Source organism: Labeo rohita, chromosome 21 (assembly GCF_022985175.1).
Source record: "Labeo rohita strain BAU-BD-2019 chromosome 21, IGBB_LRoh.1.0, whole genome shotgun sequence".
In the NCBI taxonomy this organism is placed as follows: Eukaryota; Metazoa; Chordata; class Actinopteri; order Cypriniformes; family Cyprinidae; genus Labeo; species Labeo rohita.
The window spans coordinates 16,862,061-16,868,060 of NC_066889.1; positions in this window are offsets into that span (position 1 = coordinate 16,862,061).

Genomic DNA, 6,000 nt, shown 5'->3' on the forward strand with positions numbered 1-6,000 from the left:
AGGTAACATTTGGACACACATTTTAAGGTTTCTCCAGAAATATTTGATTGAGTTCAAGCCCAGGCTCTGGCTGGACCACCTAAGGACATTCACAGAGTTGCCAATAAGCCACTCTTGCTGTGTGCCTAGGGTCACTGTCCTGTTGGAAGGTGAACCTTCTGCCCAGTCTGGGGTTCTGAATTCTCTGGACTGGGCTTTTAAGTTTAAATCTTAATATTTTGGTGGACTTCGGTCCCTGCTGCTAAAAAACAGGCCCACAGCATGAGACTGCTACCAGCACACTTTAGTTTTGAGATGGTACTCTGCAGGTGATGAGCAGTGTCTGGTTTCCTCCAAACATGATGCTTGGAACTGAGGTTCATCAGACCAGATCTTGTTTTTTCACAGTCTGAGAGTCCTTTAGGTGCTTTTTTGCTAATTCCAAGTGCGTTTTTATGCGTCTTCTTTGAGGAGAGGATTGAGTTTGGCCACACCACCATAAAGTCCGGATTGGTGGAGTGTTGCAGTGATGTTTGTCCTTCTGTAGGATTCTCCTATCTCCACATATGATCATGGAGCTCAACTAGAGTAACCGTCAGGTTCTTGGTTACCAGTCTAACCAAAGCCCTTTTCCATCAATTGCTCAGTTTGGTCAGGAGGCCAGCTCTCAGTTCTGGTTGTTCCAAACTTCTTCCATTAAGGGTAACGGAGGCTACATGCTTTTGTGACCCTTCAATACAGCAGATTATCTTTTTTTACTCTTCTCCAGATCTGTGCCTTGATGCAATCTCTAAGCTCTACAGGCTGTTAATTTGACCTCAGCTTTGTTTTTCTCTGCTAAGCATTTTCAGCTGTTAGACCTTTCATTAAGACATGTGTGCCTTTCCAAAACATACCCATTCAATCGAATTTGCCACAGGTTAACTTCACTCGAACTGTAGTGACATCTACAAGCAAAATGAATGCTCCTTGAGCTAAATTTGAGCTAAAGGGTATGAATACTTATTTCAATACTTATGGAATCATTTAAGTTTTTTTTATTTTTAATAAATTCGCAATTATGTTGAAAACCTTTTTTTTTTGCTTGGCCATTATGGTGAATGGAGTGTAGAATGATATGGGGAAAAAAGTAATTTAAAGCATTTTAACAGGCAGCAACATAAAACGTGAAAAAAATGAAGGAGTATGAATACTTTTGCAAAGCACTGTATACAGGAGATCAGATATTAAAGAGTTCACCCAAAACTGAAAATTCTAAAATCATTTGCTCACCCTTTTGTCGTTCCAAACATGTTTGACTTAGTTTTTTTTCTGTGGACTAAGAATGACAAATTCATGAAATGCTACATGATGCAAGCTGATGGGTCGTTAATGCAAACTGATGATATTCACAGCGTTAAACTACTTGGCATAAGCTAATTGGTTCATGTTGCATACGCATTCAATGAGCTTGCTGCTTTACATTTAAATGGCTGGTTAGCATTCACTATAGCATTTCACAACAGCTTACAGAGGTTCTCTGAAACCCTCCACCTCCCTAGCTCCACCTGTATAGATCTGCTACGGGTTATTTTATATGCTATTTGTGCAGCGACAGCATGTCTTAAATACTCACAGCACCATATCAGCGTATATATATTGGCAGCAGCAATTCAGCAGTGTAGCAGATCTATTCTGCCAAGACCAAATACATAACATTTTCATATCCATTACCATGCTAAAATCTTCAGAGAGAATGGAATCCAGGATGGATTTTCCTGTCTGTTTTTGTAGTTACAATAACTACCAGTAGAGGCTTTCAGATCCATGCTAGCCAACCAAACCCTGACCACTGAGATATGCTACATTGTCATGTTTTTGTAGCGTAAAGCACTAATTGCAACTCTAAGTTTCAATGTATTAAAAGGGTATTCCAACCAAAAGCTCACTCTAATGACAATCCAAACCTGTAAGACTTTAAATACAAATGAAACCTTTCTAAAAAACCATGAGCGATTACTGCTCCTTCACTGAAAGTCAACGCAAACAAAACGTTGATGCCTCAAAATGTTCATGAAGAAAAGGTAAATGCAGTCATTGTAAATTGATCGGTTTAATCTTCTGAAGGTATACATTCACTTTACATGATGAACAGATTTAATTTAAGCTTTTTTCACATATAAGCATTCATCAACACACACACACACAGAGCATGTAAATGGATAGACGTAAATAATAAATTGAAGCTCAATCGTACTTGCTTGACGCACAAGAACAAATCTCATTGGTTTTTGCGAAAACCAATGATTGGATATTTGAATATTTTGTTCATTATATTTGCACTGAGCATTATTTATAAGTGAATAATTTTGGGTTTGGGTTCTAAGCCTTTAAGCTTTAGATGGCTAGAAATACAGCACAGAATACAGCAACATTTTTTCAGCTCGACAAAAGAAATAAAATCATACAGGTTTTAAATGTCATGAAGGCGAGCGAATGATGGGTGCTAAAGGTACTTTGAGTCCTTTCAGTAATTATTTAAAAGGAGCTACTAATTTTGAGTGTTTAACCACTGTAACCATTTAGACAGGGATTTTGATGATCCCCTACCTCATTTTGTCACATGGAGTGTGTATGCTATTCTTTTAGATTCCTTTTATTAAAATTGCACATTCCCAAGATTACTCATAACACTAATCCTGCTCACTTGTCACATGCAGTAATTCCTTGCGAGTGCACTGGTTTTCAAGGGCATAAATCAATAGTCACTGCCAGGGCACTGTGCCGCTCTTTAAATAGAGCTGTGACTGCAGTTGGCCCTGGGTAATGGCAACACAGCCGAGAAAGCCTTTCAAACCAGACTCTCTGGAATCAGATAAGAGAGGTGCTGACTTAATGCTAATGTAAACTTTCTATGTAATTCAGGGCTCACATTTGATTAATCTAAGCATGACTGAAAGGTTATTTAACTTTCATCTTCCAATAAATCTCACTTTCAAACACTTTATCCAGAACATTACTGTGTGATTACAAAGAGATTGATTTAAATCGTTTAATCAAAAATAACTAAAACTGCAGTCTTGGTCATGCAGTTATTGAGTAAAGGCGATTTCACCTTAAAAGTACTGCAAGCTGACTAAAATTATATGACCTGCGAGATTTATTATGCCCGTAAAACCGCTTTGTAAAACAACTGTATAAAAAGCTAAATTAAACAAAAATGAAGTTGTTTTCCTTTTGCGCATACCGAGCTTTCATTCAATCCCAGCATGATTGGAACAACAGCAAGCAGATGTTGCAGTTTGATGAGCAGACACACAGCTCTGCGGAGGGGGTCCGAGCCCTGCGTTTGTGTAATCAGCAATGAACGAGCAGCTCTGACTGCTGGTATGATGCTCTCCAAGGCTTGCATCACAGAAAAAAACCTGCACTTAGAACAGATGGACGTTTCAGAGAGGCAACAGTGATAGGAAAGGAATGAGGAGGCAAAATACCGTAGTCTACATTCTATTTCATCTGAAATTTCATCTTTGCGCTAAATGAAGACAGCGACACCCAGTTATCAAAGTGTCATGCTGCTTTCAGACATCACAATGCCTGTGGAGAAAACGTGACACATTGACAGCGAAGATCTTTTATGAATGACAGTATAACAAAACTGCCAGCATTTTATGAGGCAGTGCAGCAACAGAGACCTTGGAAAAACAGCAAAGGCACAATCGATCTTCCTCCTGAGGGTTTCTTCAATGTTCTCTAGTCAGTGATGGCAGAGGTTGATATTAACTAGTTATTATTACCTAAATCCAAAAGCTTTATATTCACATATATGTGCAGATCCTTACCCTGTTCACTGCTGAATTGTCAAGCAATTCCAGCTGCAGTGTTGAACCGATTCCCCACTGAGAGTCTCCACATTATCCTCTTTTCTTGTGCATTTGTCTTACATTGTCGACCAGCCTTTTAGGGGGACTTGAATGAATTAGTGTCATTGTAAAGCTGCAATATTCAAGAAATCACAGATTTAGAATGGCCAACTTCTCTTCCGATGGATGAAAGGGTCGTCCCTTTGGCCTTCATCTGGACAACCTCCTGTCGCAGGTTTCAGTCACCTTAAAGTGGCCCGCCATCTTGCAATCTCAGTGAAAATCAGAGGAATGCTGCCAGTTAAACAGGGTTTATCATATAATTAAAGGAGAAGATCACTTCTGTAAAAAAAAATTACAGATAATTTACTCACTCCCTTGTCATCCATGTTTGTGTCTTTCTTTCCTCAGTCGATAAGAAATTATGTTTCTTGAGGATGAAATTTCAGGAATTATCTCCATATAATGGACTTCAATGGTGCCCCCAAGTTTAAACTTCCAAAATGTAGTTTAAATGCAGTTTCAAATGGCTCTAAATGATCCCAGCCGAGGAAGAAGGGTCTTATCTAGCAAAACGATATGTCATTTTCAAAACGATATGTCATTATACTTTTTAACCTCAAATGCTCGTCTTGTCTAAGTCTGCGTAAACTCTGTTTTTTTTTCTGGTTCAATACGTCAATACAGTTAGGGTATGTCGGAAAACTCCTCTCTCATTTTCTTCCACAACTTCAAAATCGTCCTACATTGCTTCAGAAGTACCAACCCAGTGTTTACAAAGTGAACATGCAAAGAAGATCAAACACCTTTTATAAAAAAAAGGTAAAACAGAGATGTAGGACGATTTTGACGTTGAAGAAGAAAACGAGATGGGAGTTTTTCGACATACCCTAACTGTATTGACCTGGATTACACGGACTACGCATATGCATTGCAGAGATGAGACAAGACAAGCATTTAAGGTTTAAAAAGTATATAAATTGTCAATTTGTTTTGAAAACAACCTATCGATTCGCAAGATAAGACCCTTTTTCCTTTGCTGGGATCGTTTAGAGCCATTTGAAGCTGCATTTAAACTGAAAAGTTCGAACTTGAAGGCACCACTGTGCTACAAGTGCACTATATGGAGAACATTCCTAAAATATTTTCCTCAAGAAACATAATTTCTTTACGACTGAAGAAAGAAAGACATGAACATCTTGGATGACAAGGGGGTGAGTAAATTATCTGTAAATTTTTGTTCTGGAAGTGAACTTCTCCTTTAAAGAAATAAACACCAGGTGCCAGATAAATGGCAGTAAGTTGGGGGTAGCTGTAAATGTTTTATAATTTTGATTAGAGTTCCTTTTCAAATATCAAATTTTATACTGTGTTATACGTTTATAGTTATATATATTTTCTACAATCTCTAAATATAGGTAACTTTCAAACACAGTGTGATTACAGTGCTAAACTGTCGCAAAATGTTCCCATTACTGTCAGTCAAATAGGCCCAGCAGAGCGTGGGGAAAAACTAACTTTGAGTCTCCTGCCAGGTGAGGCAATACCTCAAACACACCGAGCAGATGGACCAATTACACACCGGCAGTGCTCACAAAGGGGGAACCGACAGATCAGGTAAGCCATCACAACTTACAGCCCAGAATTTAATCTCTACAGGGAGGTGTGAACTGTCCCACCGAAAGATCAGTAATAGTTAAAAATGGCTGTCTCTCTGGGGGAGGCACCAGACCCGCCGTGTAAGTCAGACCTTGATTATTCTGAGCTTAGTTGCACTTGCCGCTCTGCTCATGTCGTTGAAATAAAACAGCTGTGCCTCAGTGTCTCCCGAGACAACAAAACTGTTGGAAAGGTTTATACTGCCTCAAGGGGATGTACAGTTCTGAGAAAACGACAATCCCAACCTCGTTAAAACCGTGGCAGTATGGGTAATGATTGAGTAACTGTAGCCTGGAGAAATCATCACTTCCACGGTCTGCAGATACGCACACAGGTTGAGCTGAACTCGCTGCACAGCTGTGAAGTTCATTAAGAAATATGAATATGAATTTTAAGCAAACTTGCTCTGTATGTTAATGCACGAGTGAGGAAAAAAGTGAATATTTTCTTTGTAGTCCTCTGTCGTACTTCACTGATGTTTCGAGCTCAATAAATATTGTATATTTAAAAGCAATACATT